Source organism: Vipera berus (genome assembly GCF_964194415.1).
Source record: "Vipera berus genome assembly, chromosome: 2".
In the NCBI taxonomy this organism is placed as follows: Eukaryota; Metazoa; Chordata; class Lepidosauria; order Squamata; family Viperidae; genus Vipera; species Vipera berus.
In genome coordinates, this window is record NC_138203.1 from 27593156 (window position 1) to 27618013 (window position 24858).

Consider the following 24858-nt stretch of genomic DNA (forward strand, 5'->3'; position numbering starts at 1 on the left):
TGGCAAGAAAGAGTAGAAAGTTCAATTATGTGTCCTCATTACATGTCATTAACTCTTTGAAATGGAAATGCATATACACTTTGTGATAACATTTCCATTAGTAAAAAGCCACTTTATAGCTTCTGATACTAATGTGATGGTCCCTTCCTATGCTGTTATTCTTTGTTAATTATTCTGGGTTGGCTGGTAAATAAAAGAAGCATTGGAATGTGAAAATGTGAAACCATTAATCCAAATTATCAGCTGAAATGCATGTACTGGAAATTCTGGAACTGCAATCCCAATGCAACAAGGGGGACCAGTTCAGAGAAAGCTGTATAACTGATATTCAGTTATGAGTGATTACTCTATATTTTAAAAAAAATCCCTTGCTACTTTTGTTAAATCATTAGCTTAATTAAATATAGAAAAGTTTTGTTTTTTTAAGTATATGGTCAAACTTTCCTGTAGAATTGTGTTTCCTTGGGACCGTGAATTTAGGAAACATGGAAGTTGGTTTTCAGTGTACTTACCGATGTCTCATAATGGAGGGAAATATTTTACTGCTTGTTTTTCAACTCACTGCTGCTTCTAATGAATTTCTTCCATAGTAAGTGAAAAACAAATATAATTAATTTCCTTTTCTTAAACTGTATAACTTGAAATTAGAAAGGATAAAGTATTTTGCAATATACTAATTTTGATGAAATCAAAATCCAGAAAGACGTAAATTCCATGGGAACTGCAGATATAGTCCTGTATGGCAAATTAATTGCAAGAGACATTTCCTTAATCTAGAGCATCAGCTTTCTGGTAGCAATGGAAAGTTCTTCTTTCCACTTATGAGCTACTTGGCAATGTGGTAGGCTTCTAAATTACTGTAGTTTCCTGCTGGTTGATAAGTTGGTGTTCCAACTTAATTCTGCCAATTAGGGAGAAAATATCCAGAAAGCAAGGCAAGAGAAAGCCCACTGAGGCAGAAAAGAGCAATGTTCTGGTTGATCTTCACGTCAAAGGCAATGTCAGAGATTTTTATGTAGCTGTCTTTGATACGTTCTGCCCAATTTTGTTGTGCTCAAGAAATTTCTTTGTTGATATGGCTAATTACCATGACATCCTACATGTACTCCAAAGTGGGATCTGCTTACTTGAAATTTTTTTCCAGTACAGGTAATAAAATACTGCTAAGCTTGTAATCCGCCCTGAGTCTTCGGAGAAGGGCGGGATATAAATGGAATTAAAATAAAAAATAAAAATAAAATAAAATGTCTAAAGTAAGTTTCTCCAATTTGGTGCTCTTGAGATATGTTAGGACTGTTACTTTCAAGAAGTTTCCAAATTTGCAAAAATATTTTAAGCTTCTGCAATGGCATTTGCAAAATAAAAATTAAAAAAGAAACAATACAAAAGACGCATGTCTTCCAATCTAAATTTAAGATTGGGTTTCTGTGAGGCAGAAATTATCTCTGCCAGCATAGATACTTAGACCTTAGTCAGAACCACAAATTCTTTGCACCAGCCTTTCCCAGTAGGGCTATTCTAAATAAACAAGGATTATGATTCCCTGAATTCTCAGTTAATTTCAGTCAGCTTCATATTATCACCATAATAATCATTTAACATTTACCCAAGTAAATAAGCATTTTAACTCAAGTGTAGCAATGTCCTTCTCTTGCAAATGTTCTCTTCCCCTGAAGATAACTTGCATTCACTGCTCAACCTGGGACAAGAATAGAGATGCCTCCTAAAATATTAGAGTATCCCATCTTGTATTCCAGTTCCCATCACAACCACTCAGTAAATTTGTAGGAAATAACATGATTTCTACATGAGGACAACTAAAATGTACCAGATTGGATAAACCTGTACTGATGTACAATCTCTTGGGAAAAAATATCTTAATAAAGAAAATAAGACCCTCACTTAATTATTTACTTTGTGCTGCCATTTCTTCCAAAGATTGGGGGGGGGAATGAAGTTACCCTTCTGTTTGTAGCTGACCTGAATATTTTAATTAGTCAAACACTTTAGAAGCTGAAATCAATCTGCAATACCGAACTATACATCTGTTGGGAGATATAAGCAAACACTTTTGATAAGTGGAAAACAGGGATCAAGGAAATTCCAGCATTCAGAATTAAACTAATCGTTCAACAATACCCTATACACAGGTAATTGTGTTCAAGCATAACAAAGATATTTTTTAAAATAATAGTTACCTTCTCATATATGAAATGAATAGCCATGTTTTGGTCTCATCTTTTATACACATCCTACTTCTTACATAGCAAAGATATATTCTTTTGGGGTAACTAGCATGGTGTAGAGTGCAGGAAAGGAGTAAGAAGTAGTGAAACCAAAAGAATAAGGTTTAAGATCAGTGAAGGAAAGGGGAACATAACTCAGTCTAATGCACACTACTTACTATAGTATGCAACAGTACTTGGGAAGAATAGGTCAGTGCGACAGAGATCTTCCCTAGGGCTATAAGATGGTGGACACATGGGCATCAGGATTCTATTGCAGCTGTGGTTTGTTGGCTTGTTCTTGGGGGCAGTGACAGAGGAAGAGAGGTTGCACAGTTGTCAAAATTGAATACAGTTGATGAGTGGGGCTTTTCTGGAGGTACAGAACTATTATGCCAGTGAGGGTAGAATGTTGCCTGTAGTCCTATATTGCAGAAAACTGTATGTATGTACTGTATGCATGTATGCATTTACAGTATGGTAGCATGCTGTATGATCTTCATTTTATTATTTTTTGTTCAACTGGAGACTTTGGTCTTCAGTGTTGTGGATCTCAAGCTGGTAGGTTGGTCCTGATATAGCATGGAAGGTGATTTAACTCTGAGATCCAGAGTTATTTTACACCAACTACATTTACTATATCTCTCTACATTTCTGTTCTTGCAAACCAATTTTTTGAAGCAATAATGCAAATGAGTGTGGTGTGTAGGATTTTCTCACCAGCCTCTTTGTTTATATATAAACTATATTAACCACATTATTGGGCTTATATTATTTTTTTCCAATGTCCAAATTATGAGAAATTGTGCCATCAATTTTCAAACTCTGAACAAGTCAATAAAAACTTAGGCATTCAGGGTGATTAAAAACAACAGTCTGAGGAAAGCTGTTGGTGCAGTCTCTTCTCTAGCAGTGTAATTTTGAGGCAAACCACATACTTTAATGCTCTGCCTCTTGGAATTCATATTTCTCCCTTTTTATTCCAAAGCCAAACTGGAATTGGTAACAAACTAGAATTCTAATTCTACCAGTGCCTGAACAGTTTCCTTGCTGTTCAGCATATGGGATTCTTAACAAAGCTTCTCCAGCTGTCTTGTTGGATACTCTCTGCACTGGATGATTTGACGGGCAGGCTTCTGACTATTCATCTATCTTGCTGGTGCATTACTTGACTTTTCCCCTGCCTGATTTAGGAGATAGAGAATGCAGCCTGAAAATGAAATAAATTGAAAATGTTTAAAGCTCTTTTAAAAAGGAAGGAAGGAAGGAAGGACGAACCGACCTAAAAGAAAAAAAAATAAAACATCTTAAATTGGGATTCAGATTAAAATATTTAAAACTGATAGGGGATAAAAATTGTGAACCCTTATTATAATATTTTCCCTGTACCTATATACTTCAGCTGTCAAGCAGGAAGATTATTCCTCAATCAAATTTCCTTCTTTCTGTAGTTCTCTGTAGATAACTTTATTATCATTCTTCAGTAATGAGGTAATTAAGACTATAAAGCTGACAGTCAGTAAAAGTGTTACTGACAGAGATCACTTATCTCTAAGTTCTACAAGAAAACCCATCAATAAATATGGTATCTGGGATAGGAAAAACTCATTTTCAAGGTACAAATGCAGAGGATATCTACAACCATAGTCTCCAATATGAGCACACTATCAGATGCAAAATCCATTCTTGCATTCAGGAGAACAAGAAGTGTATTCAGTAAAGTCATAAATGAATACGTAAATAATTGTTTCTCTATTGTTTGAGAGAATAGCGGATACCCCAGCAGCATCAATTTAGGTATTTTTCAATTCTTTGAATGGTGAGCCCAAAGGATTCACTATCACCAATCTCGCAAGAGCAATGCAGTTTAGAATCATCAGGAAAGCTTGACAGCCAAACTGAAGTTTAGAATCATCAGGAAAGCTTGACAGCCAAACTGAAATAGACTGTTCCTGTTAGACCTCTGTAAGCAGTCTTTTTTTTCACTGTATGATAAAGGACCAGCTTTCCTCTTTAATTAATCAAGCTAGAATATAATGGAAAGCATGAGCTATGGGAAAGGCCTTTTATCTGTGAAGTTGAACACTGGCAGTGTTGAAAGCACAAAGAATCTCCTGTAGAGAATCGTGATAAACCTTTACACGGAGTGTTCTACAAATGGGATTAGGAGGATTTGTCTAAGGATTTCCTCAGAAAAACAAAGAGATTCTCAGAGCTATTCGATCATAGGTGCATAATGGAATCACAAACTTGTGTGTGGGCTTCTTGAAGGTATTCTATCATCACAAATAAGAACATCCATCTCCTCCATTAGTAAGGCTGCAAATTAACACCACAGTTTAATTCCCGACTCCATCTCTGCTCCCCTCGTGGCAAGCAAGTTTAAATTTTCTCTTCTAGCTGTGGAGAACCACAGAGATAACCTTGGAGAAACTACATGGCAACAATTTAAAAAAGATGTTTTATATCTGAGAAACAAAGAAAATCTTAAAAAAGAAGCTCAGACAGGCTCTGCCTTAATTCCAGGGAGAATAAGAGGGAAGGAAATACTCACAAAATAGCATTCCAGTCATCTAAGTCTGTTTCCTAACCTGGCCTACCTCAAAAGGCTGAGAACAGAAAGCATTGGAGATGATGGACCATCAGTCAAAGGCATAAAAGAATTCTGCAACAAATTCTGCTGGAACTATAATGATGTGAATATTAGTGTTAACATCCATCAGTGCTCCTTTTACCCTGCTCCTAAAACTCTGAAACAAAAAACAACTCTAAATTCATTAGGTTGGCAGTGGTGGGCAGAACCAGGAAGTCTTACTGGCAAGTTGGTTCAAACAGAAGCAGTTATATTTAAAAAGAGCGCTTGGGGTAGGAATAATTTGCATTTCAAATGTAGGTAACATAGAAATGTACATAGCAAAAACTGAAGACAACAATAAGGTAGACTGATTTACATTAATGCAGATTACATTGTATACATTGTGAGATGTTTGTAAAACCATCATCTACCAAAGAATCTAACATTTTATTCATAGCAGATGAAAGACCAGTTAATATTTGCTAAGGCAGACCATGAACTAGACAGTATTTTCAGCAATTTGCATTTCTACACAATTTGCCGGGATCTACAACAGATCCTAGTTGTCCTATCACCTTATAATCAGGGTCAAGTGCTCAGCAGTTTCTCAGTATTTTGAGATTATATTTGGAAAATGTGGCCTCAAATTTCCAATTATGATACTGGGATTTAATTTTTTCAGGCTTGGAGAAAGGGCTTAAGAATGAGAATTGGAGACGTTTTCCTTGTGACTCATACCTGCCTTTAACCTTCTACCAAACTCAAAAACTTTGCCCGTACCTTTTTGTGATATGAAATTCTCCAGATGACTTCCTATGATCATCCAGAAGGTCATTTTCCCCTCAAATAATATAATTCTTCATAAATGGGATAGAAATAACTTGAGAGTTAAAATAAAAATTAAGAGAGAGAGGAAAGCAGATGGGTTTGTCCATTTCTATTCAAGAAATCTGGATATTTTTATTTCAAATATCTGAAATAGTTCAGTCTCATCCACCATTTTTTAGTAATCTGAAAGTTCACAACTAGAGAAAATGAACAGAATAGCTAACAAGAACATCAAATTTTATAAGAGAAATGGAGAGAGAAATAAGATAACCCCTAGCTAACAAGAACATCAAATTTTATAAGAGAAATGGAGAGAGAAATAAGATAACCCCAGAAATCATTAAAAGATGGACTCTGAGGGAGCAATCATGATGTGGGTGTTACACATGTCTTCCTACAGGAACAGGATACTAATTACACTGGCAGCAACAGGCTTGTCTCTTTGCTGGAAAATAAGATGAAAAGACTGGAAGCCAAGTTTTCTTTCTTTTTTCTTTTGTAATCTATTTTATTGATTTTAAAATAAACGTAAATCATTTAATAATCAGTGAACAGTGTGTAGTCTGGGTTACATTTGTAAAACAATCATTAACAATTGATTTCTATAATCCATAATCCACATAATGATTTTAGTTGATTTCCTCTTTTCCCAAAATACCCTCTTTTGCAAACATTGAGTTTATACAATTCTTATTGCTTTGATAGATAATTAAATATTATATTTTTTTCCAATATTCCTAAAAATAATAATCACATCAATACAATATTTCTTTTCTATCCAATCATTCTGGTTGCCTTATCATAGATCCTGTTACAGTCCTTGTTTTAATTTGTTTCTACCACCAAATTCTCGGTATTCTTACTGGTTAAGATTTTCTCAAAAATTAATTTATTTTATCTATTTTTCCATATGAACCATCTCATACTTTTACATTTCTTAAGGAATAGATAAAACAATGAAAAGAAAAGAAAAGAGAGCAAGAGTAAAGAAACAAAAAAAATAACATACTACTTAAAATATATATCCCTCCTAAGCTAATATATATTTATTTCCTAAATTTCTTCTTTTTAACTATAATTAAAAATGTTTAATCTTCATTCCATTTAATACATCTAGTCCTCTAGTCCTCTAACTCTTATTCAACACATTTTTATCCATTATAATTTTCTTAAATTCAATCACTTTTAAGTATCTAAAACATTTCCTTTATCTAAGTCAGACATGTTAAACTTGTGACATCATGTGACATCATGTGACATATTGGGACTGTTTTGCAATTGCCAGCAATGGGGTGAGCACAGCTTCTGCGTGACACATCCAGCCTGCGGGCCGGCAGTTTGACACCCCTGATCTAAGTCACTTTAACTGTTTTATATTACTCATACCAAGAAAGAAAACAAAAAAGGGAAAAAGCATACTATATTATTTAGGGAATTCATCCCTCTTAGAAACACATATATATTCCAAAACTTTTCTATTTATTTAGAAATAGAAATATTCAAACAAATGTTTCTTTTTTTAAGTATTCTCTGTTAAGTCCCATCATCTATTTTCTTGGTTTCCACTTTAGTCTTTTTCCTTTGCCCAGTATCTTTCTTAATCAATGTATTTTTATTTATTTTATTTTTATTTATTTTAATCCCATTTATATCCCGCCCTTCTCCGAAGACTCAGGGCGGCTTACAATTTAAGCACAAACCAATGTGCTTAGCATTGCTGAATCAAAAAGTTTTTCCATATGTTCATAAATGTTGTTGTAGATATAAAAAGTAAATCAGGTGAAGTATCTTTGTACGGGGCTTCTGCCTTTCCATGTTTGTTGAAAATCTTTTTCTTTTTCTTTCTCTCTGCTTCTATTATCATTTCCTTTGTCTCCGATGTTCCTAACATCTCTACAGTCCATTTTATCCAATCTGTTTTCTTGTCCTCAGATTTATTTTGTAGTCTTAAGCGATAAGTTGTTTTTTTCCAATTCTTGTAAAAAAAAATTCCACTAGGGTTAAATTATGTTTCCTTGTTTTATTACATTCCATCTTTAAGTCTCTATTCTCAGTTCTATATCCATTTATCTGTTTTATCTGCTCCTTCTCTGTTCTTGTTTTCTGGGAATTTTTTTTGTTGTAGAGTTAACTTAGAAACAGATTGATTTATATTTTCAAAGTTGTTTTGTATTTCTTTCTGGTTTAAAGTCATTGTTGTTTGAATTAGTTGCAGTATACTACATATCTCCTCCTGTGAAGTATTTATGTTTTCTTGATATGTTCTTTCTACATGTCTCTGGCCAAGAATTTGAATTTTTCTCTTCCTTTCTTTTCTCTGCAAATAGCTTTAGAGTCCCAATTAAATAGAAATTTGTAATCCAAATACTTCAAAAAAAGTTTTTTCCCCTGAAATTTATAATTCTCTCTTTGTCTGCAGCCAGGATTATTATCTTTTTTTGTCACACCTGTTCTTTGTTGTTAAAACGTTGAAGGTCACAAACACAGATTAGCTTTTCCCAGGTTGCCAAGTCTTACATTAAAGTCATAGCTGTCATAGTCTTCATCCACCACAAGGTGTCAGCAACTATTTGTTTTTCAATTTCCAAAATAAACAATTATCTTTAAAATGAGTCTTAACCATTCAAACAATTTTAGATTTATCGAGATTTAAGTTTTAAATTTCAGGTTTTATATTTATTTCACTTCCATATATTTTGATCCTCCATAAAAAGATTAATTCTCTGCTTCCATTAGTATAAGGGTGGGGTGGGTTCCTTCCCTTTTGAAGGTATTTTGCTTCTTGGGGATCTTTTCCAGGAAATTAAATGTAGAATAGAAAAGAGAAGATCAAATTCCTCACTCAATTTCAAGCATGCTGTTCACAGTTGTGCTGGTTAGTGCTTTTGGACTTCGGTTGCTAGTAGCTTGAGCTGGTTGATGCAATATGGCCAGCCTTTCTCCTGTTGGGTTAGAAGGTTTTCCCCAAGTCGAACAGAATGGCCACCGCCATTCCAGAATCGCTGGAGCACCCTTCTTTCTTCATCACCTCTCTGGGGAGACTTAGAGCAATTTAGGGTCCCCAGGCAGGGCGAAATTAGCCACAGGGGTGTGGAGAATCCACAAGCCCGCAACTGCTCACTACCGTGCAAAATCAGAAGTATGGAAGCCAAGTTTTCTTCTTTAGGACTCATTAGGGATGGTGAAGAATGCAAAGCTTTCTCACAGAGAAGTTTCCATAAAGAGAAGCAGAAAGAGATCTTCAAAGAGAACCAGATACAGGAAGAGAACCAGACACAGTTTGAACATAAATGCACAAAAGCACTCTAAGATGCAAGAAGGCATCTCAATGAGAATAGTAAGTACCTGAGGCAAATGGCTAGAAAATGTGGATGAACCAGGAGAAAACCCATGATTTTTAAATTTGTTTTTATTGAACTATGATTAACCAACAGAGGCACAAAGCTGAATAAGTGCTGGGTGTTAAGAATATGGCTGTGTATAAGACTAGGGAAATTATGAGAAAAGAAAAGAATATTTGGAAAGCTCCAACTTACAACAAATATGGAAACAAGTAACACTCCCAGCTTCTAGAGTTTGAACATCAATGCACAAGAGGAACTAGAAGTCCTAACGTGGAAAGTAAATGTTACGTGATAATTATTATGGAAAGCTGTGGCATAGTAATTATATTTGAAATATTCAAAATAAACCCAATGAAAATAAAGGCATAGCATTTTATACATTATAAAATAATAATAATCTTAAACAGTGAGTTCTGTTAAAAGCACCTGGGAAAGACTAAAGGGTTGAAAAACTCCAAATGATACCATTGTAGGCGCTTCATAAAGACAATCTACTAAAAGGGTTGAAAAACTCCAAATGATACCATTGTAGGAGCTTCATAAAGACAGTCTACTAAGGCAGATGTGGATAATGCTGTTCTAAACCAGTTCATCAAGTTCTCAAGAGGGCAAGTTACAATGATAATATGAGATTTCAATTTTCTGTTTTTTTCCAGAATAACTCATGTAGGAATGAGTTCCTGTCTTGCTAATAATTTCATTTTTCAGGTAATAAAACAAATAAGTGGGGTCTGCTATTCTGGTTCTTATCCTGATTAACCCAGAAAAATTGGTTGGTAGATTGAAGGTAGAAGGCATTTTAAAAGAAAGCAACCATGTCACATTGGAACTCAAGATAACCAAGAGAGAAATCACTCATGTTGATTGGGAACCGCCCAGAGTTTGGTGTACGTTTGGGTGCCTATATGAATGTTTTAAATAAATAAATGTTTATTTAGACAGGCAGGTTTTAGTAAATTGATCAAGTATGGGAGGGAGGGAGGGAGGGAGGGAGGGAGGGAGGGAGGGAGGGAGGGAGAGAGGGAGGAAGGAAGGAAGGAAGGAAGGAAGGAAGGAAGGAAGGAAGGAAGGAAGGAAGGAAGGAAGGAAGGAAGGATTTTTTTAAAAAAAAGTCTATCAATGAATAGCAAGCTCATTGATAAGTTGAGAAGCAAAAAGATGAATAAAGTGGAAAAAAGAGCTAATAACTAAGTATGATTACAGACTGATAGCTTCAATCTGTAGGGAAAAAGTTAGAAAAGCTAAATCTCAAACCAGCATGAGACTGGCAAGGAATGCAAAATATAATAAAAGGAGATTTTCTTGGTATCTGCAAAATAAAAAAGCATGAAGAAGATTACTGCTTTCCTGTGCAGGAAAAGTGGGTAAGTAATCATGGGAAATGGGGAAAAAAACAGAGCAGCTTAATACTCTGAAATTTGTCTTCTTTGAAAAAGAGGGAGGGAAGCTTTTCAAACACGATTAAAGAAAGGGTGGAACACAGCTCAAGATTAATAAAGGTATAATAAGTAATAAAGGCAATAACTACCCTAAATGAATTCAAGCCTCAAGGTCAGATAAACTATATCCCAGGGTATTGAAGAAGCTGGCAGAAGTGATCTCAGACATACCGAATGTAATCTTTGAAAAAACTCCTGGAGAACTGGTGAAGTATAAAAAGGGTGATAAAAAGCCAGCACAGCCCTAATGTTCAAAAAAGAGGTTCTGTGAAATTGCAAATTAGTTTTAAGTCTAAAAATACCAAAATCAAGATCTTTTTGGATCCTGAGTTTGCAGATTATATGGTTTTACACTAATGAATTGTTGTAATCCTATCAAAAGTATTAAATTCTAGTACAGTATTTATTTCATTCCGAGACAGTGAAATATTTGCTTCAAAAAATGTTTAAAGGAATAATCGTACATTATTCATATCTTTCACCATCCATGAGTGGACCAGCATACAGCATATAAAACAAAGTAAATCACTCACTCATTCTTTTGTCTCTATCTGTTCCTCTGTTGCTACTAAAAGTTCAACACATCAACATCACTGCATCTCACCAAAGGTATTTATTATTTCAACCCATATGCTCCTCTATTTCAAGACATTCCCTTTACAGATACCCTTTATACCTTCAAGACCCAATGTGTATATTTTCAGATTACTCCATCATATTACATATACAATATGACTGTATCCATGCAGCATGTTAAAATAATGAATAAATAATTACCGGTAATTGAGTTTGTGTAACATAGTAAGCTATAAACAATTGTTTACAAAGCATAATGACTCAGTTCACACATTTTGCTAAGTTGCATGTTTCCTTTTTACAAGTTCGAGGTTGAACATGTTGGAAGACTTCACAATGCCCCAAGAGGCTACATGTAGAATAAGAAGCCTGTGGACAAGATGGTGGATTTTGGAGTTCCTCTTCAATATTCAGCTGAAATGTCTTTAAAAACAGTTTTGTAATTAGAGAGTCCACCTGCATGCAGTACAGGTACTGTAGAACCATATAACATCTATGACAAAAAGGAACTGGAATAATTTTATCTACTCAACTGACAAACTAGTTGAGTTTTTATCTGTAAGAGAATCCGAGTATCAATAACACATGCCCTGGTAATCTCAAAGTTGGATTACAACAATGTTCTTGAAATAATGGATGATCCTTCAAGTCTGCCCAGAAATTATGGTTGACCCAGCATGTAATATGAGGAATAGTGAGCAGCATCTCTCAAAAGTGCCATAGCTTTTTGGTGTTGAAGCAGTTACATCATTTGCCTGTTGGGTTTTTAAACTTAACTCAAGCCAGCACTTACAGTCATGCTCGAAATTGTTGGCACCCCAGAAATTTTTCCAGAAAATCAAGTATTTCTCACAGAAAAGTATTGCAGGAACACAGGTTTTGCTATACACAGGTTTATTCCCTTTGTGTGTATTGGAACACAACAAAAAAGGGAGGGGAAAAAGCAAATTGGACATAATGTCAAACAAAACTCCAAAAATGGGCCGGACAAAATTATTGGCACCCTTTCAAAATTGTGGGTAAACAAAATTGTTTCAAGCATGTGGTGCTCCTTTAAACTCACCTGGGGCAAGTAACAGGTGTGGGCAATATAAAAATCACACCTGAAAGCAGATAAAAAGGAGAGAAGTTCACTTAGTCTTTGCACTGTGTGTCTGTGTGTGCCACACTAAGCATGGAAAACAGAAAGAGGAGAAGAGAACTGTCTGAGGACTTGAGAACCAAAATTGTGGACAAATATCAACAATCTCAAGGTTACAAGTCCATCTCCAGAGATCTAGATTTGCCTTTGTCCACAGTGTGCAACATTATCAAGAAGTTTGCAACCCATGGCACTGTAGCGAATCTCCCTGGTCGTGGACAGAAGAGAAAAATTGATGAAAGGTTGCAACGCAGGATAGTCCAGATGGTGGATAAGCAGCCCCAAACAAGTTCCAAAGGAATGCAAGCTGTCCTGCAGGCTCAGGGAGCATCAGTGTCGGCGCAAACTATCTGTCGACATTTAAATGAAATGAAACGCTATGGCAGGAGACCCAGGAGGACCCCACTGCTGACACAGAGACATAAAAAAGCAAGATTACAGTTTGCTAAAATGTACTTGAGTAAGCCAAAATCCTTCTGGGAAAACGTCTTGTGGACAGATGAGACCAAGATAGAGCTTTTTGGTAAAGCACATCATTCTACTGTTTACCGAAAATGAAATGAGGCCTACAAAGAAAAGAACACAGTACCGACAGTGAAATGTGGTGGAGGTTCAATGATGTTTTGGGGTTGTTTTGCTGCCTCTGGCACTGGGTGCCTTGAATGTGTGCAAGGCATCATGAAATCTGAGGATTACCAAAGGATTTTGGGTCGCACTGTAGAGCCCAGTGTCAGAAAGCTGGGTTTGTGTCCGAGATCTTGGGTCTTCCAGCAGGACAATGACCCCAAACATACGTCAAAAAGGACCCAGAAATGGATGGCAAGAAAGCACTGGAGAGTTCTGAAGTGGCCAGCAATGAGTCCAGATCTGAATCCCATTGAACACCTGTGGAGAGATCTTAAAATTGCTGTTGGGAAAAGGCGCCCTTCCAATAAGAGAGACCTGGAGCAGTTTGCAAAGGAAGAGTGGTCCAAAATTCCGGGTGAGAGGTGTAAGAAGCTTATTGATGGTTATAGGAAGCGACTGATTTCAGTTATTTTTTCCAAAGGGTGTGCAACCAAATATTAAGTTAAGGGTGCCAATAATTTTGTCCGGCCCATTTTTGGAGTTTTGTTTGACATTATGTCCAATTTGCTTTTTCCCCTCCCTTTTTTGTTGTGTTCCAATACATACAAATGGAATAAACCTGTGTATAGCAAAACATGTGTTCCTGCAATACTTTTCTGTGAGAAATACTTGATTTTCTGGAAAAATTTCTGGGGTGCTAACAATTTCGAGCATGACTGTAGTGTTCATAGAGGAAAGCCAAAGTGGTCAATTGGTTGTGGCTGGAATAAATATAACAAAGAAACAGAAAGATCTTCAGGAAAAGGTATCTAAGGCAGTGGTGGGATTCAAATATGTGAACAACCGGTTCTCTGTGTGGATGCTGCTACCAGAAGTCCATTCTGGGGCTGGGCAACAAAAAGTTAGCTACCGGTTCTGCCAAAGTGGTCCAAACCGGCTGAATCCCACCACTGATCTAAGGTAAGGGAAAAGGTAAATGCTGTGGTGGCACAGTGTTAGAATGCAGTATGGCAGGCTAATTCTGCTGACTGCCAGCTGCCAGTAGTTTAGCAATTTGATTTTCACCAGGTCAAGGTTGACTCAGACTTCTATTCTTAATTTAATTTAATTTAATTTATTATCATTTCTATACCGCCCTTCTCCCGAAGGACTCAGGGCGGTGTACAGGGCAAGAATAAAACACAGAAATTTACAAAAATTAAAAGATAATTAAATGCATGCCCGATTAAAATACAATTGATACATAGTAAAAACCCCAATAAAAATGATAAAAAACCCCACCAATCCCCCCTCAGGCCAGGCCGGCTTGCTCGAACAAGTATGTTTTCAGATCGCGGCGAAAGGAGCGCAGATCGGGCGCCGTCCGGAGCTCAACCGGTAACTGGTTCCATAGCTCCGGGGCGCCCACAGAGAAGGATCTCCCCCTGGGGGCCACCAGACGGCATTCTCTGACCGGTGGCACCCTGAGGAGGCCCTCTCTGTGGGAACGCACAGGGCGCAGGGAGCTTGATGCCGGCAGCAGATGTTCCCTGAGGTACTCCGGCCCCATGCCATGGAGGGCTTTGAACACCATTACTAGCACCTTGAATCTCACCCGGAAGACAACTGGCAACCAATGCAGCTCACGGAGCAGAGGTGTCACGTGGGAGTATCGGGAGACTCCCAACACAACTCTCGCGGCTGCATTCTGTACCAGTTGGAGCCTCCGGGTGGTCCTCAAGGGAAGCCCCATGTAGAGAGCGTTGCAGTAGTCTAGACGAGAGGTCACGAGCGCGTGAGTGACCGTGCATAAATCATCCCGGCTTAGATAGGGCCGCAACTGGCGCACCAGGCGAACCTGGGCGAAAGCCCCCCTAGTCACGTCCACCATGTGATCTTCCAAGGTAAGCCGCGAATCTAGGAGGACTCCCAAGTTGCGAGCCCTATCTACGGGGGGTAATAATTCACCCCCCATAGAAAGAGATGGAATATCCGAATAGACCCGGGATGAAGGTATGCAAAGCCACTCGGTCTTGTCGGGGTTGAGTTGAAGTCTGTTCCTCCCCATCCAGACCCGAACCGCCTCCAGGCAACGGGACATCACGTTGAGGGCATCACTGGGGTGGTTTGGGGTAGAAAGAAAAAGCTGGGTATCATCAGCGTACTGATGATACCCAACTCCAAAGCCACGAATGATCTCACCCAGCGGTTTCATATAGATGTTGAACAGGAGAGGCGAGAGGACCGACCCCTGAGGAACTCCACAAACGAGAGACCTCGCGGTCGACCTCTGCCCTCCTGTCAACACCGACTGCGAGCGTCCCTGGAGATAGGAGAACCACTGTAAAACCGTGCCTCCCACTCCCAATCCCCTGAGACGCCGCAGCAGGATACCATGGTCGATGGTATCGAAAGCCGCTGAGAGGTCAGGACAATGAGGATCCAGATTATTGGGGGCAATATGCTGACTCAGTTAACCGCTGTTAACTTATTATTGAAGGGAATTGTGTGGAACAGGTCTTGGTGTTTTGATTTCTGGGAATGGAGTTAAGAGATGATCTGACATGGGGAGCAAACTGTGGGAACGGCCAGTTTTTGGCCTCCCAACCTTCAGCTTTCCCAAACATTTCTTATCGGCCTCTACGTGAATTACAGTGATGAGCACACTCTCCTGGTTCTATGATAGAGCTTTCACATATATCTTTTAGTATCTTGTTTTTGTAATGATCTCATAGGCACCTGAGAAGTTCTCACTACGTATCCAATTATCACTATGTATCCTATTTTTTTGAGATTGATGGGGTTTATGTAATGTTGTATTTGGTATTCAGAAAAAGGAGGTGAATAAAAGTTCAGTGGGCAGTTGCTCAGGTTTTTTTTTAGAGAGACGAAGGTGCCTGGCTGGTTCAGAGCATCTCTATTGACCCGGGTCTGAATTCTTTTCCCTACAGCAAACACCAAAGTTGTGATGAAGAGAGCACAGCAGAGGTTATACTTCTTGAGAATTCTCAGGAAGCATAATCTCTCAAAGGACCTGTTGTTGGCATTCTACCACTGTACCATAGAGAGCGTGTTAACCTATGGTCTGGGTGTGTGGTTTGGGAATTGTACAATCAGGGGAAAAACAATACTGTCCAGGGTCGTAAAGACTGCGGAGAGAATAATTGGGTGTACTCTTCCTACTTTAAAGCAAATCTATGCCTCCAGGTGTTATAAGAAAGCTGTGGAGATTGTGCAGGATTGCACGCACCCCGGAAATGAACTCTTTCAGCTTCTGCCTTCTAGAAGGAGGTATAGGGTCATAAAGACCAGGACCAGCCACTTGAGAAATAGTTTTTATCCAAAAGCGGTTTTGGCTTTGAATGCAGCAGAATGCAGTTTCTGAGAGAACTTTTGTATTTAGTTTTTAGAGTGTTAGAGTGTTTCTAGGGGTTAAATGTGTATATGTGGGGTGGGTGGTATGTTGATATGTATTTTTGTTGTTTTTGTTGGGTTTTGTGGGGTTGATGTGGATTTTTCAATTTCGTTGTTCTGTATGGGACAATGACAATAAAGATTATCGTATTGTATTATCGTAAAGCTGTGTGTAGCAGTATATAAGTCTAAGTGCTATTGGTATTGCTACTTGCATAAAATCCACCATATACTCTTAACCTTACAACTGCGCACCTTTTGCACAACCTGCTACTGATGTACCAACAACTGAGAGTAACCTCTGCTTTTTCCATCATGGAACAAAATGCCATTGGATCAAGATATTGTATTTTTATTGCTTATGCTGCTGTTTTTTTTTAAAAAAAATATTCATCTATGAGGTTTTGAATTTTTATATATTTCTATTGTAAGGTGTGCTGAAATATACAGATATTTGTAGTGCTGTAAATAAATAAATAATTTTCATAATAAAATTAAGCAAACTCAAACCTGCACTGTGGCTCTTGGCAGATTTGGAATTGACAAAATGGCTACTGTGTGGCTATAGCCATCCAAATCCATGTGATTACAAATAGGGAACTATAGCCATCCAACATTTATTTTCTAAGAATGTTTTTTTTACCTTTGTTATTCTTAAGGCATACAGAATGTTGCTTTCCATTCTTTTTTGTTATTATTATTAAAAGAACACAGAGCTGGGAAATTGGTGGTCTCAAGGAACCTATCAAGGGGCATATTACCCCAGAGTGTTATTTTAGGAACCAAGGCCAGGGCTTAGTAAGCTGTGTGAATTTAAGTTTAGAAATTTTATGCAGACATATCTTGGATGCCATCCTCATTTTCCCTCTTCCCATTTTTTTCCTGTTTTTAGAAAGCATCTGAAAATACCTATAAAGTGAAAAGCTGTCGGTAGGTAGCTCAGAAGCTTGAAGTTTTGTAAATCTTTGATTTACAAATTTATTTATTTATATATAATAAATGTTCTAATCTTCTAATAAAGCTTTTGCCCAACATGATTTTTTCTTGCTTTATCATCAACACTGCTGCTTTTGTTTATTATCTTTCAAGTTGTTGAACAATCATCATTCAAACTATTTATTAGCAATATCTTATTCTGCCTTCTCTACTTTCAATTTTAATGAAGATCACGAACACATTATTCCACTGGCACACTGTTACACCTTGGGGAGGACTTACAATGAAACAGATGTTTATATCAATTCAAAAACTGGCACTTCAACATAAGAACATCTGTTGAACACATGAAAAGCCTTCTCAGAAAATCATCTCTCTTCCAAAATCTTCAACACATTAGTGGTGATATTTTATTATAATACATGCACAAATTTAGTTATGTACACTTACATTCATTAAGAGACAGTACAGATTAAGGACAACATTTACCATTTTCCAAACATGGTCACAAATTAATAAACAATATTTGTGTTTACGGCTCCACAATCCCATTCATCTGAAACTGAATCACAACAGGACATGCCAATACGACATAAAGAGGAATTGTTCTAGTTTCCACAATAACAATTTCTTATAGGAACGTAATTGTCATGCTCCTTTATGCATCTATATAAGATCAGGGACAGTTCTTTCTGTACTTAGCTGGATATTAAGTAAGCACTGTACTTAATTATTTCATTTTGGCCACTGAGCACTATAGAGAAATCCTGTCACTAAAGTATATGCAGATGTAAGCTGAATCCATAAGCAAAGTTCATTGCACACTAGTATTATAATATGGAATTTTAAAAAAGAACTCTGATGTCACTTCAACTGAATTGAACACATTTTTTCTTTCAATAATTGGGCCTCTCTCATTCTCTCTCTCTCTCCCTCCCTCCCCTCCCTCCCTCCAATTTACAACCATTCATTTATTGACTGTCTGAAGTTACAGTGGCACTGAAAAAGTGACTTATGACACTTATGATCATTGCAGTACATGGTCATGTGATCAAAATTCAGACACTTGGCAACTGGCTAAATTGTGTCATGTGATCCACCTTTTGCAACTTTCTGACAAGCAAGGTCAATTGTAGCAAGAAAGATCACAAAATGGGGCAAAACGTACTTAACAACTGTCTTGTTAGCAGTGGAAATTTGAGCTCAATTGTGGTCATACATCAAGGACTACCTGTATAACAAAATAATAGTGATTCTCTCCTGACATACAAATAAGAACCAGGGTACGTGCAAGAAGGCAAGAGACCCAGATTTAAATCCTCCACTCTATCATAAATATTACCCAATAATTGGGGGACCAGTTATGGTATTACAGTTTAAATTGTGTCACAGTTCTCAATTTGCTATAATGGTGGTACAACGAGATCCATGTATGCCATCAAGATTTTAATTCTGGTAGACATTAACAGGATTCATAATTATGTCCTCCTTGCTATATCTATTAACAAGAAGTTCATGCTAGCTTTGTTTTATTTTCCTGAGATAATAAATATAATGAGAACTAGTTTGTTGTAGTGATTCAGGCACTAGACTACAAACTGAGAGACTGTGCCTTAAGGCACAAAACCAGTTGAGTAACCTTGAGCCAATCACTCTAATGGCCTGGGTAGGAAGTAATGGCAAACTACTTCTGAAAAACCTTGCCAAGAAAACTGCAGGGATATGTGCAGCAGTCAAAAAATTGACTTGATTCACCAGAATTCAAAAAAACTGACTCAGAAGCATATGGGCATACATACACATACAAACTGTAGCCATACACTTTAAATTCAAGATTTTTATAAGATTAAAAATCAAGATTAAAAAAAAAGACTCAGGGCTGAGGTCACTATTCACTCCAGGATAAGCCTTTCTGAATTCCGGAGGGAAAAGCAGGATGAAAATGTTGCAATACGCATCAACAGAGGATATGGGCCAGGTAATGATGTGATAGTAAAATATACAGTAATTTGGATAATAAGTTCTGTAACAATAAAGTAATAACAAGGAATCCAGAAACACAGTAGTAGCACTTTAGAATGAAAGTCTGCCTTACCAATATCTTAAGGAAATCCATTTGTCTCTTAACCTCCTCAAAAAAGAACCAAAATTTTCAGCTGTAATTGGGTTGAACCTGCAGGTCAAAAGCTGCAGGTTGCCCATCTCTGGCCTAGGGGGACAAATGTACAATCTACTGAAAGATTGTGGAACAAGGGGGCTCTTGTAGGTGCTCTGACCATAACAAAAAAAAAACCCTAAGAAGGATGCAGGCTTTGAGGTGACAAACAAGGGAATTGGAAATACTAAAACTAAAGAGGTTAAAGGATGTGCGATGTGGACAAAAGGAAATAGTTTGCAGGTGTTTATGTGGAAACAGTAGTTAAAAGAAAATTGGCAGCATATAGTCTGTTGTAAAAAAAGAGAAGATGTTTCTCCAATTACACTATCTACACCAGCAGTTTTACCATTTTGTTCGAATTTATCACAGCCTTTATCCCTTCCTCTTCCTCAATTCTTTTCTTGGATCCTAGCATTTATAGTACTTCAGTCCTGCTTCTATGACATATCATTCCCACACAAATCTCTAGAATACTCTTTCCAGTATTCTCAAATCATTTCATCACTTTTATTTTTAATTCAATTCACCCAGCTAGAAGCTCCTCGCTTTCCCATTTTCAATCACTTCCAAAACTATTTTTACTTCCATCAACATTTTTCTGCATTTTCTCCTTGACTACATTCTTCACAACTATTTTTTTCTCTTAAAATACATTATCGTTCTGTCATCTGTAGCTTTTGCAGCAATTATTCTTTCACATTCATCTTTTTCTTGTTCAAAACCACTTTCACTTCATTAAGCATTTTTTCATTAGTACAGATGCACTTACTTCTTTCGCTGTTTAAAATAATATTTTTCACTTTGTTCCAACCAGTTTTCATATTCTCATTTCTCAAACCTGCTTTCTATTCATTCTGTTGAGACAATAATATGGCACAAGTTTCACTCTAGTTTGTTTTTGCTTCTTTCTTTTCCTTCCATGATCTAAGACCTACCATAGAAATGGATTGTCTCATATACAGAAGCTCTGATCACTTTACATCCGTTACAAATTTTCTCGGCCTTTCATTATAAATTAACAAGTCAACCATGCTTAAATGTGTACTTATTCCTATGTCATGTGTACATACGGGCTTAATTTTAATCCATGTTTTGAAAAGAATCAAACATCTTTCTGAAGGGATATTCATAAAACAATCTTATTATTTATTTTGGGCAACGGCATTCTCAAAGGAGTAAGAGAAAGGACAAAAAGCTAAAATATACCTGTGGTACCTGATACTGATATTTTTGAATAACCCAAGCATTTTCTCTATATTCTTCCCCTCTCATTTCATTAAACCAGCATAATATTCTCCACTTCCCGACACTATATTCATGCAGAATAATGCACAGCTTTCCCCAAATTCATCTTTAGTTTTTTTCATTAATACAATTCATTGGAGCATTATATACAACTATCACCAGATTATTAATAATAATTTAATAATTTAATTTGTGTACCGCCCTTCTCCCGAAGGACTCAGGGCGGTGAACAGGGCAATACATAATAAAAAACAGAATACAAAAATTAAAAAGTGATTAAACAACTATGGATTTCTACTGCTATTTAATCCAGCTCTTCAGGTCTCCCAAAAGTGCTATTATCCATCAATTTCTCTGCTGATGAAGATATTCAGAAACGACAGTGTGTGGTTTTTTCCTTGTGAATTTTATTTCTTTAAAACATCCTATGTAGGACAGATAGACAGAAGACTAGCAGAATGCATCCATGAACATCAATTAGCAGTCAGACGACATGATGAAAACTTTTTAATCTCACAACACATGGACAGACGTAACTGGGAAACTGTGAGCATCTAGACAAAGCTAAATCCAAAAAAGCTAGGAATTCCTGGAAACAAGACACTCAGACAAATCAGCCATTGATAGACATATAGAGGTAAACATTTACACACCATTCAAAAGAGACAATTAAAAAACTAACAAAGAAACAAAAACACCAGAATATCTGCTCACCAGCAATCAGTATCCAGATAAGCAGGGTTTATTTATTTATTTATTTATTTATTTATTTATTTATTTATTTATTTATTTATTTAAATTTATATGCCACCCTTCTCCCTAAGGACTCAGGGCGGTGCACAACAATAAAAATTAAAAACATAAAATAGAAAATTTAAAAAAGAATTAAACAATGAATACAATAATTATATGACAATTTAAAAACCAGTAAAAAGCTAATTAAAACCGTAGTCAGTCCAGGCCTGCTTGTTGTAACAACCACGTCTTCAGGTCACGGCGGAAGGACTGAAGGTCAGGGGTCTGGGGGCAATTTATTGAAGAGGGTCGGCGCACCCACAGAGAAGGCTCTCCCCCTGGGGGTCGCCAGCCGGGATTGCCTGGCTGACGGCACCCTGAGGAGGTCAACTCTGTGAGAGCGAACCGGGCGATGGGAGGATGACAATGGCAGCAAGTGGTCTCGCAAGTACCCCGGGCCTAAGCCATGTAGGGCTTTAAAGGTTATAACCAGCACCTTGAATCACACCCGGAGGGCAACTGGAAGCCAATGCAGCTCACGCAGGAGTGGTGTAAAATGGGAGTACCGAGAAACTCCCATAAGCACCCACGCGGCCGCATTCTGCACCAGTTGAAGCCTCCAGGTGCTCTTCAAGGGCAGCCCCATGTAAAGAGCATTGCAGTAATCCAAACGAGAAGTGACGAGGGCGTGGGTAACCGTGCATAGGGCATCTCGGTCCAAAAAGGGGTGCAACTGGCACACTAGGCGAACCTGTGTGAAGGCCCCCCCTGGTCACGGCTGTTAGATGATCATCCAAATTGAGCCATGAATCCAGGAGGACACCCAAGTTGCGAGCCCTTTCTGAGGGGGGCAGTACCTCCCCCCCATCAAAAGAGAAGGAACTTGTTGGACAGTACGAGATGCCGATATCCACAGCCACTCGGTCTTGGAGGGGTTGAGCCTGAGCCTGTTCCTTCCCATCCAGACCCGCACTGCCTCCAGGCACCAGGACATCACGTCAAGGGCATCACTGGGTTGGCTCGGGGTGGAGATGAACAACTGGGTATCATCCGCATATTGGTAATACCTCACCCCAAAGCCACGGATGATCTCACCCAGTGGCTTCATGTAGATGTTAAAAAGGAGGGGGGAGAGAACCGACCCCTGAGGCACCCCACAAGTGAGGGGCCTCGGGGTAAATCTCTGTCCCCCTGCCAATACAAACTGTGAACGGCCCGAGAGGTAGGAGGAGAACCACCATAAAACCGTGCCTGCCACTCCCAACCCTCGAGCTGTTGCAACAGGATACCATGGTCGATAGTATCAAAAGCCGCTGAGAGGTCAAGTAGGACCAGGACAGAGGAACAGCCCCTGTCCCGGGCTCGCCAGAGATCATCCACCAGTGCGACCAATGCCATTTCCGTGCTGTAGCCGGGTCTGAAACCGGACTGGTACGGGTCCAGATAGTCCGCTTCATCCAGGAATTGCGGGAGCTGACGCACCACCACACTCTCAACAACCTTCGCTACAAAGCGAAGGTTGGAGACAGGACGGTAGTTATTCAATGAGGCCGGGTTCAGGGCAGGCTTCTTGAGGAGGGGCCTCACCACCGCCTCTTTCAAAGAGGAGGGGAAGACACCCTCTGTCAAAGAAGCGTTGACCACTGCCTGGAGCCAGCCCCCTGTAACCTCCCGGGCGGCCGAAACCATCCAGGAGGGACATGGGTCCAATAAACAAGTGGTAGCGCTCAGTTTACACATGATCCTGTCCACATCATCCAGAGTCACAGGGTCAAACTCACCCCAAATGGTATAATCAAGGCCTGCCCTCTCCACTCCGCTGGACACTGCCTAGTCGGAGTCCAAGCCAGCCCAGATCTGAGCGATTTTGTCCTGCAGATACTGCACAAATTCCTCAGCCCTACCCTGCAAGGGGTCATCCCTCAGTCCCTGGTTAAACAGGGAGCGGGTCACTCTAAACAGGGCGGCTGGGCGGTTATCTGCGGACGCAATGAGAGCGGAAAAGTAAACACGCTTTGCCGCTTCCATCACCACTAGGTAAGACTTAAGATAAGTTCTTAGCTGTGTTTGATCAGATTCGGATCTGCTGGACCTCCAACAGCTCTCTAGGCGTTTTTTCCGGCGCTTCATCTCTTGGAGCCCCTCGGTAAACCAGGGGGCCACCTGGGGTCTGCGCCCAACTCGATCCAAGGCCCCAGCAGCCGCCCTCTCCCAGGCTTTTACTAGGGCCTCGGCAGAGTCGTGGGCAAGGGAAGCAGGAAATGTCCCAAGCTCCGTCTGGAACCTTTCAGGGTCCATCAGGCACCTGGGGCAGAACCACCAGATTAACACCATACAACCAATCAAGCAGTAAACAATACCCAAATTGAGGAATACCAACTCAACAAATAATCAACAATTTAAACAAGTAACTTCCAAGGAGAAAACAACCACCTCACCAATACTTACAGAACATGCAGCTGAATATAAACAGACCACAAACCTCACTCAGTTCTACACTGAAGATGTTACCTAGTTGGGTAACAAAATTTATGCACAAAAACAATCAAGCTCATAGAGCACCAAGGTCTCTTATTACTCAGCCTTTTCTAAAAATTTCTTGAACCTCTGGCATCTCTTTCCATGTAAGGCTCTAATCTGTGTTGGATGATACTAGACAGTATTTTAGTATGAAATGAACAATATTATGTGATAGTTTGCACACACCATTAAGTTTCATTTTTTTGTATTGGATGTTAATTGACCACTGTATCATTCCCTAAATTTAGTTGGATTACAACATTTACATAAATTAAATCAATTCATATTTTCTGATATACTTGTTAGCATTTTCATTCATAAACAAGCCTAGACAATATCCTCTGTGTATTCATCAACCCCACTCCCTAAAATCCAAGTACCCTCATTCCAGTTATTCCATTGTCTTGCATTACTTTGGTCAATTGAGGACTTCATTTATTTTTAGTAATATAGAGACAGTGCAGACTAAGCAAATCTTATTATTCAATTGAACCCATTCCATATGCAGAATTTCCTGATAACAATAAGGACAGTATGGGTCAGTTTGGGTTCCTTTCGCTTCTGTTTTACAGCAACAATAAAATTCAGTTTTACCAAAGCATGCTCATACACAGATTATGAAACCTGGAATTTAGAGGAAGTCTTGCTGTTCAGCATCTCACTAGCTAGGGATTACATGCAATTACTGTCACACACTCAGAATGAATTATTAAAAATCGTATTTTCTTAAACTTCATCCAATAATATATCTTCATCCCATCCTTCCTCCTCAACCTTTTCTTAGAAGCACAACAGTCAATTTTAATTAATTTAAAACCAGCAAGGACTGTCCTCCATACTGATGTCTGCACAAAAATTCTTTTGGGGCTGTATGCCACATCCACACCATAGTTTGTGCATCCTTTATCTGGCCCAATACTGTCAACTTGGATAAACAACAACTTTCTTTGGGATCATGCAGAAATCTTTCCCATTGCCTGCCAAGTGACCTTGTAATGAATAATGTCATGGAGGGAATGTTGTGCTTCTCCATTTTTTAACCACTTTCAATGAGAGTGATGCAAAATTAATGTCCTTTCTTCTTTTCCATATTTCCTTTTAAAAAAAAAACAAAGGAAAAGGGCATTAAAGTTAAATTTTCAATAGTGGGTGTCATATTCTTGCACTACCAACTTA

The 24858-nt window shown here is 38.4% G+C and overlaps 1 protein-coding gene across 4 annotated transcripts in view; it reads right to left on the reverse strand.

Moving 5' to 3' along the window:
- Positions 1-24858, reverse strand: part of PDE4D (phosphodiesterase 4D) — a gene marked incomplete at its 5' end in the record, with an annotated part of 761328 nt that overhangs the window by 649962 nt on the left and 86508 nt on the right. For 2 of the 4 annotated variants that reach the window (XM_081318715.1, XM_081318717.1), the window contains one exon: positions 19952-20036. The exons of the other annotated variants lie outside the window; for them this stretch is intronic. The remainder of the gene's footprint in view (positions 1-19951; positions 20037-24858) is intronic. 4 annotated transcript variants of the gene reach the window in all.